Raw genomic sequence first — 8,914 nt, forward strand, 5'->3', positions numbered from 1 at the left:
ATTTTTTATTATTATTAATTAATTTTTTTCTTTTATTAACTATAATTTATACTAATTAATATAACTACACAGACACAACCAAGAGACATTTTAGCCTAGGACTCGTGAAGCTGCAAATGGCACCAGATAGATCCTGATAATGCAATGCCCATTTTTTACCCGATTTGCAGAAATTATCCTGATAAAATGAACACTAAGAAATAGTTTACCCCATCTACAGATATTATCAGTGATGTTCTAATACTGTCACCAACATTTTTTGTTTGTTACTTACAAACAAAAAAAATTAATAAAGAAAAAAGAAGTTTGACTTTATAGGTTTTTAGCTAGAATTCTTTTTTCGTTAATAGATTTTGAAAAAACAAATTAAGATTCAAAATTGAGAGTAAATGGAGGTGGGTGTGAAGAACTTCTTCTTAATGGGTTTTGAAAAGAAAAAAATCAAAATTCAAAATGGGGAGTAAATGGAGGTGGGTGTGAAGAAGAAAGGACGTGGGGGTGGGGTGATTTTGTTTTTTAAATTTTTATTTAACTTCAATTTTAGTCTGACGAGCTCTTTTTTATTTTTTTATTTTTTTTTCCACGTTAATTTTAGGGGGTAATAAATTCATTTTTAGATAGTTTAGGTGTGTAATAGATCGACATGATAGATTAAATATATAACTGACATTTTTGTACAACTTCAAGGAGAAATTTATGCTTTTTCCCTTAAAATTTATTAATAAAGTAGATTATAATTAATATTTTTTATGTAAAAAAAATTAAAATAATATATATTATGTCGATTTGATTTGAATTCAATTTAACTTTTCCTGTTAATACCAAATTAAATCAAGAGTAATCGAATTTTTTTCAATGCCAAATTAATCAAATCAAATTACAAATTAATTATTTTTCTATTTGACTTAATTCATCAATTCGATATGACTTATTGATTTTTCGTGTACATCCCTAGCTTTAAGGAATATAAGGTCTAATTTCCTCGTCACGTCTAATTTGTACCCATTATGACTGAATTAAATGGAAAAATAGAAGAGTTTGCTTACAAATTTAAGATAGTAAGCAGTAGGCAAAATTACATAAGAAAGTAAACATGTGATATGTATTTATTATACATAATTATAGTTTAAAAGAATTATGTTTCATAGCTATAGTTAAATACATATCGCATGTTTATATAAAAAAGCAAATATATAATATGTATTTACTATACACAACTATAGTTTAAAAGAATTATGTTTCATAACTATAGTTAAGATTTTATAGAAAATTTCTCTTTACTCTCTCCCTCCCTTCCTCGCTTCTCAATAAGATATGCAAATCAATTGTGTCTCTCTCGTCTTTCTCCCAGATCTCACTCGTCTCTTTCATCCTTCTAACATGTGGCTACGAATCATAATTAAGCAAACTATAGCCAAGGAGCCTGATTTTGTTTCTAGTCTTAATTATTTTTTAAATTTCCTCTAGGTAGTAAATTTCAATAACATAAGTCATATATTTTGTGAGTAATTCCTTAGATAGTCATCCATATTTGGAAAATTGCCCTATAATATCACTTTTATTTCTTTTAGAACCATAATATCACTCAACTATTTCTATTTTCTTCATAATATACCCTCTCTCCTAATGGGATGTCATGTTACATTATTCCATTTTTCAAAATAATTTTTCTTAACAATACAATAAAAGCTTGTTTAATGCCTCTATAAGCAACTTCTTTTAGGTATTCAATTGAAGCATTTACCCCAATCTTAAATTCTATAAAAGGTAATTCAAAGTTTAAATTAAAATTAACTAATATTTATTATTTATTTGTTAATATTTTCAAAAATTAATTATAAGAAAATTATAAGTAAAAAATATAAGTAAATAAAATTCACGAACTAATTTACTAACAAAATTATAAAAAATGATAATTTGTATCAAAATTGAACTATAGGTTCTATCCTGTAAGAATTCTAATACATAGTATTTATTTAAAAGAGTCTTATTTTTATATATTTTTTCAACCGTATCAATCTGCTATAACTTGAATATAAAAATACACTTTTTTGAATTAACGTAAAATTTGAATTTAAAATAAAATAAAATAAATAAAATATATGAATTTCGAATCAATATATTTGTCATTATGGACTTTTATAATATTTGTGTATTACTCGGATATGAAATGCATAGATAGATCATGCATTAAATTTGTATATTCATGCTCGTATTTTATAGTAATTATCAATTACTTTCTTCATTTTAATTTATTTTTCCTATTTTAATTTGACACAAAATTTAAGAAAATAATTTTTTTAATATTGTGATTTTAAATCAAACATTTATCAAATATACTAAAATGTATTTTAATTTTTTTTCTTAAACATGTTATGTGGAAGATTGAAATTAAAAAGTTGCTAAAAAAAAGAGATATTTTTAAAGGACTAAAAAAATTTTTTAAAAAAAGTTGAAACAAATGAAGTATTTGGTTTTTGTCCAAGGTAAATAATCAAAAATAAAGATTTGCCTTGATAATAGTTTGATGGAATACATTATATAAATTCAATATACTCAAATAAATAAGATAATAACTTTTTATAATTAATTTCTAAAAATATTGACAAATAAATAATAAATATTATTTTTATTAAATTTAAAATTTGATTACCTTTTATAAATTCAAGAATAGGGTAAATGCTTCAATTGAATATCTAAATGAAGTTGCTTATAGAGACATTAAACAAACTTTTATTATATTGTTAAAAAAATTATTTTTTTAAAAAAAAAGAATAATGTGACATGTCATCCCATTAGAAGAGATGAGTATATTTTGAGAAAAATAGGAATAGTTGAGGGGTGATATTATGATCCTAAAAAAAATAAAAATGATATTATAGGTTAAATTCGCAAACATAAGTGACTAGCTAAGGAATTTACTCTATATTTCGTTCTCAGCAAATCAATTGCTTCAGCATACAATACTATCCCTTTTTTTGGTTTGTATCTATATTGGGCACTCAATTAATTTAAATTTGTGTCGCATAAAGATTATTTAAGAGAAAACACTTTCTAATAAGATTTTGTATATACACTGAACTTAAATCCAAGTTTTTTAATAAAAGAAGATGGTGTTAAAAATATATCTAGAGATATTTTATAATTATTATTTTTATTCTCCTTCAGGATCTACATTAATGGTGAAATACTTATTTTCTTTTTAGTTTTGGTGCCTGAACTGATTCCAATTTCTTTTGCTTTGTTTACTGTGTTTATGTAAGTTCTGTTAGAAAATGTTTTTTTCTATTTCGGGGCATTAAAGCAGTTGAAGTTATTTTTGTACTCTTTATGTATTGTTTCTTCATCGACTATCAAGTTTAGATGGTATTGTGCTGCTCTTTTTGCTTAAATTTTTAGTAATTTGACTTGAATTTATCAAGTTGTGGTCTTAAATTTTGAAGTTTCTGTTATTCTTCCTGTATTAAAATTAGTAAATCAGAAATAATAAAGATGTAAAGAAAAAAACAGTATCCGAGTCTATAGAATTCACTATGTATACTTAAGAAATTTAATCCTCTCACTGTACCCGAGGTTATGAATTATTTCCTCTCAGAATAAAATGGATAGAACATTAAAGAAGTAACATTGTCTCAAACTTTTTTATTTCTAGCGAACTCAGAAAGTGGCAACGTAATCACATAAAGACACCAGCTTGTTTGTAAGAAAATATATGCAGAAGAGGAAGAGAATTTGATGATTAAAACTGAGAGAAGATCCCTCTATTTATAGTCAACAAGGGGGCGAAGTTTCTTTTCAGAAGGGAAACATTTGTTCGGAAGGAACATGTCCCTTCCAAATCCGCGAAATTTAAAATTTCCTTTATTAGTTAATTTGGTAATTATTTAATTCCACGAATTTAATTAATTCAATTAATCCGCGAACTTAATTAATTAATTATTTAATCAATAATTACGAATTAATATTAAGAAAAAGAAAATTAATTAATGAGATTGATAAATAAATTTTGTTTAAAAAATTATCAATCAATTATTTGCCGAAGTCGAAGACGAACCGAGCAAGCAAGTGTTTTTTTATATAAGGACAAAACATTTTCTTTCTTCTGCCTGTCAATGAGGGAGGAATGACTTTTTATTTTCCATTCATTTGGTGTTCCCCACATTTCCTTATTTCCGAATTGTTCTTTCTTATTTACACTTCACTTAAACCCAACAGATTTATGAGCGGCAAGATTACCAAGAAAGCTACAATGTGAGAAAAAGAAGAAAACAATCTTCTTAGCCTCTAATCACTTGATTTCCTCTTCTATTGGACCTTATTAGTTTTGTTTTTCTTTTTTGGTCTGTTGAAGATAGTTGTAATAGATTCAAAAACTTATCATCTTTTCATTATTGTATTTAACAGGCAAGAGAAAAAAATTGATGAATACAGAAAGAAGTTATAATTCAACATCTCTATTTAGGAAGAAACCCACCAATATTCACATAAATAAGGGTTCTTCGTGAATCTGCAGGAGATAATCACTTGGTATGTAGTCTTTACTCAAGATAAATCCTAGCTATTATTAGGAGTGTCTTTAATTATTTTTTGATGTGGATAATTTGGTTTTAATTTTTTTTTCTACCTTATAGCTATACTACAATCAGTTATGAATAAATATATGTTTGCTTGCATTGTTAATTCACGTGTGATTCTAATGATTCTGTTTGGAGGTTAAAAAATGTGGTAACTTAACAATTTAGATAATCATGAGTAATTAACGGATTAGTGAAACAGAGGAAAATACATTAGATAACATCATCTATACATATCATTTTGAGATTGCTAATTTTTCCCCTTAATTACTTGAACTCAAACTAATAGAAGTTAATCTTTGTGCTTTCCGAGAATTGATTAACATACTCAAAGGTTCTGAGCCCATTAATGGACCACTAAATGATGAATTTTCAAGAAAAATATTTTAAATTGAGATGTATGTGGACTTTGAAAGAATAAATTATAGTGATTTCTATTCCACATGTTAACTGAAATTTGTTTGGCCGAGTTAAATATCTTCTGAAAGTAGAAAAATTTGGGACATTGAGGTACACCCTGCTTGAGAGTATTATGAACATGTTTTGAATGAAGCAATGCTTTAAAGATTTATGATCAGGTGAACATGACATCTTTCTCTTCTCTTGAACCTTAGAGTTGGATATATTGTTGATTCCACATAAAATTGTAGTATGAAGAGATACAAGTATCTGTGACCATGAAATTTTAATATTTTTAGCTCATGATACAATGAAAAATTCAGCTTAGTCTACAATTCCAATGTGAAAATAGGATCAAGTCTATCTATATGTTGTAATTTATGGTAATCTATATGTATCATCACTTGCACTAGATTCTTGGCACCGACAACACTCTGCCAACTTCTATTTCTTATTGGTAATCATCTTCAAATCTTGCTACTGCTATCAGAAAAATAAAGAAAACATATGGCTTCTATATATAAATTTTATTTTGAGTTCTTATTTTATCTTTGGTGTTTTTTATGGTGGATTTTCTGATTTTGCTTTTGTTTAAATGGATGATGAAAGAGATGCAGAGGATGATGTTCCTGGACTTGACCGAATAGAATTTGAAGAAAATGATCGCAGACTTTGCATTGAGTGGTCAAAGATTATGCCTTCTTTTTGTTTGAAAATCCTTCTCTCCACTTAAAAATTTTCCTAGTCACTTGGTATTGTCTTATGGCTATGCTGCAGGAAGAGCATAGCAGTAAGAGGTCCGAGATTTCTAGGAAATCTTCATCTAGCATCAGACCGTCAAATACTTTATTTGCCATAAATTTTGATCCATACAGTATTAGAGCATAGCAGTAAGAGGTCCGAGATTTCTAGGAAATCTTCATCTAGCATCAGACCGTCAAATACTTTATTTGCCATAAATTTTGATCCATACAGTATTAGAGGCACATTGATCCTTATGGGAAAATACCCAATATAAGAATTAGAAGAAATTAAGTGTTTGTTCAATACGAAGCTCAGGAAGATGCTAATAGAGCCTTGGATGCAACTAACATGAGGTATTCTCTTAACGAATTGTTGTAATGTTGTTATTTTGATCAAAGTTTTTCATAGTTTTCCACTACCATAGTTAATTGTTTTTAACAAATTAGTCTCACGTGTTTTGTTTTCTAAAAACATTAGTTGTGTTCTGTTTTCTACAAAACACCTAATCCCATAACCCACATTTAACAAAAAAACTATTGCTCTTAACTTCATCTTAATTTTGTGCGTCCATAAATTTTTTACAGAAAATTGTTAGTTCGTTTTTGGCAGTTTAAAGTGAAAGAATATACTATGTGATTAAGCCTAAAATTGGCTTAAATCTTTGATCATCTAATACTACTTATGTTCTGTGTTTTTTCATATATCACTGCAGGTACATGCTTTCCTCTGAATTGGATGCATTGTCTACAATTTTTGAATCCTCACCTTGGTATTCTTAACCCAAAAAAATATATCACTGGAAGGTATGTCCTCATTTAGTCACTCCACTTTTAAATTGACTAGAAAGGTGCAAAAAAGTAGTAGTCTATCAAAAAAAAATTATAAAGTAAGACACTATATCCACTCAAAGAATGGGACACAACTTTTAATTAATAATTGAGAAGAAAAAAAAAAGTAAATTTACATTACAAGGAACTTGTGTTTCTGAAAGTTCCCTACTGTGTCTAAACCTCTAGGGCCCTAGTTTTATGATCAAGGGTGTGTGGTTGAAGCTTTATGGTTATTTGAGTTATTAGAAAAGATTGATAAATATAGTTACTTCAAAAATCACATATGGAATACTCATTGACACATGATCAAAAGGTTTTTTAGAAGTTGCCAGGAGGTTGTTATAGAAAATTTCCCTAAAGAATCTTAGACGGAATATACGCATATACAATTCATTAATTGATGAATATAGCAAGTTATGTCAAGTTTAAGAAACTTTGAAGTTTTTTTTTTTAATATTAAGAAAAGAGAGTTGGCTATTAGTGATTCAACTAGAGCCTTATGCTTATCAGGTGAAATAAGGCCTTAAATTAAGATATTGTGGCAAAGATCGCAGGCTTATAATATGAAAGGAGTTGCTAGACTAAGTTCAATGGATTGTTTGATGTTTCACCAACGAATGCTGCAGGTTGAATGGAAACAGAAGAAAATTTCGTTCTATGCAATATACATGTTGAACAAGCAGACGATAGCGACATGAATTCTCGCGGGTGTCGCTATCACCATGACAAATGAAATTAATGACGATTGAATGCATAAATCCAAGGTCCAGTTACTCTAGCATCGGTTTGCAGATGGAAATGAAAGGAAATACAGAGGCACTCTTCAAAAGCAAGTACTGAATTGTTTTTGTTGATGCTTATTTCAAAATACAAATTTTAGTGCTTCAAAGTTCACATGATAGCGCAAATTTTGAATTGTCTCTGCTGGAAAATAAGACTCTTTTATCATATCATCTGAAAATAACTACGACTAACGATTTATAACAAAAGTGATGAGTAACCTGAAAAATATGGAAATGCCCTGTTACTACACTAGGAAGATGAGATATTTTTGCATTGTCAGTGCATACATACTAAATCCTTCTCTTTTGTCTAGCTTTGGCAGAAATTCTACTATCAATTTTTAGTTCAATCAAAATGCACAAGATTAGTGATCTCTAATTTAGGTATTTGGGGTGTCCTTAAACAGGCATCCCAACTCAGGAAAAAAGATGAGGGAGCAGCGACTCTTGAAAAAGGGACGGATTTGGAGAACAAATCAGAGAAGCAAAGGCGTTATTGAACCTTTACCGAAGTAAATCAAAGAAAGAAAAAATGTAAAAGTCCAAGAAAAATGCGATGTCTTGGTTAAAAGTTGATAAACTTTCAATTGCAAATAAGGGTCTTTATTCATGTGGAAAAAGATATTTCTATCTAGATCGTCTAATGTAAACTGGAAGTCTGGAACATACTGTTCTTCTTTCCAGTCAATTCTTAAGACCGACATAAGCTTTCATTTTTTGGATTAGATTTTGTCACATTGATAATTGTGTTTCAGGTCTTCTCAATGTTAACATGACTTTTTTTACAGTTAGATATGACCATGTTATTTTTGATACTCTACTTGATTTATGTCATGCTTGGAATTGTTAACATTCGGACATATCATCCTTGATTAAGTTAATTTTGTAGATGACAAGGTAAGCCTAATTGTTCAATTGAATTATCGGTGTACCAGATTTTGCAATCATAGATTTTTAAGTTTTGTTGAGTTATGTTATGCCTAATTTTTCTTCTCTTTTTTTTTAGTGCTTTAATCCCCAGAAAAGTTACTCAATGGCATTTACAGTTGATTTCTTCAATTAGAAATCATGAGAAATTTCAATGATAGATCTGCAAGCGTGTAATAATTGGGTTTGAAGTCTGCCATTGATAAGTTTACATGCTTAATATGTAAATATATAACAATTGCTATGATTAGTTGTTTTGGTACTTTACGCGCAGGGCACTATACTAGTTTTTCATAATAGAGGGCTCCTATCTATCACACGACAATTGTTGTTGTTGTCGACAAATATACCACCAATAATTACTGTTACTGATTTACATTAAAGCATTCACCAAATTAAAGTCTATTAGTAAAATATTCTTCTCCATAGACATCCGTATTTACGAATACTACTAACTTTACCGATCAAATTTTCAATGTCCTAGACAAATCAACAACTAACTTTTCATTTTTAAAACGCGAGATTTCACTTTTTTCTAATTACTAATCAAGTGTACGTGCTTTGCACGTATGTATCACGTTAATTAATAATAAATCTATATAAAAATAAAAAATTGTTATATGTATATTATATTATTAAGTATAATAATACATAGATA

General features: G+C 28.2%; 1 long non-coding RNA gene across 2 annotated transcripts; it reads left to right on the plus strand.

The window, feature by feature from the left end:
* The first annotated feature begins 4,422 nt into the window (after positions 1–4,422).
* Positions 4,423–8,136, plus strand: LOC129901321 (uncharacterized). Of its 2 annotated transcripts, XR_008769814.1 has the most exons (4): positions 4,423–4,527; positions 5,751–6,070; positions 6,430–6,520; positions 7,737–8,136. It is a non-coding gene; the product is annotated as an uncharacterized LOC129901321 (long non-coding RNA). The 2 variants fall into 2 exon arrangements; XR_008769813.1 differs by lacking the exon at positions 4,423–4,527 and having other exon boundaries at positions 5,733–6,070.
* Positions 8,137–8,914: the final 778 nt, after the last annotated feature.

This window comes from Solanum dulcamara, chromosome 8 (genome assembly GCF_947179165.1).
Source record: "Solanum dulcamara chromosome 8, daSolDulc1.2, whole genome shotgun sequence".
NCBI classification, from domain to species: Eukaryota; Viridiplantae; Streptophyta; class Magnoliopsida; order Solanales; family Solanaceae; genus Solanum; species Solanum dulcamara.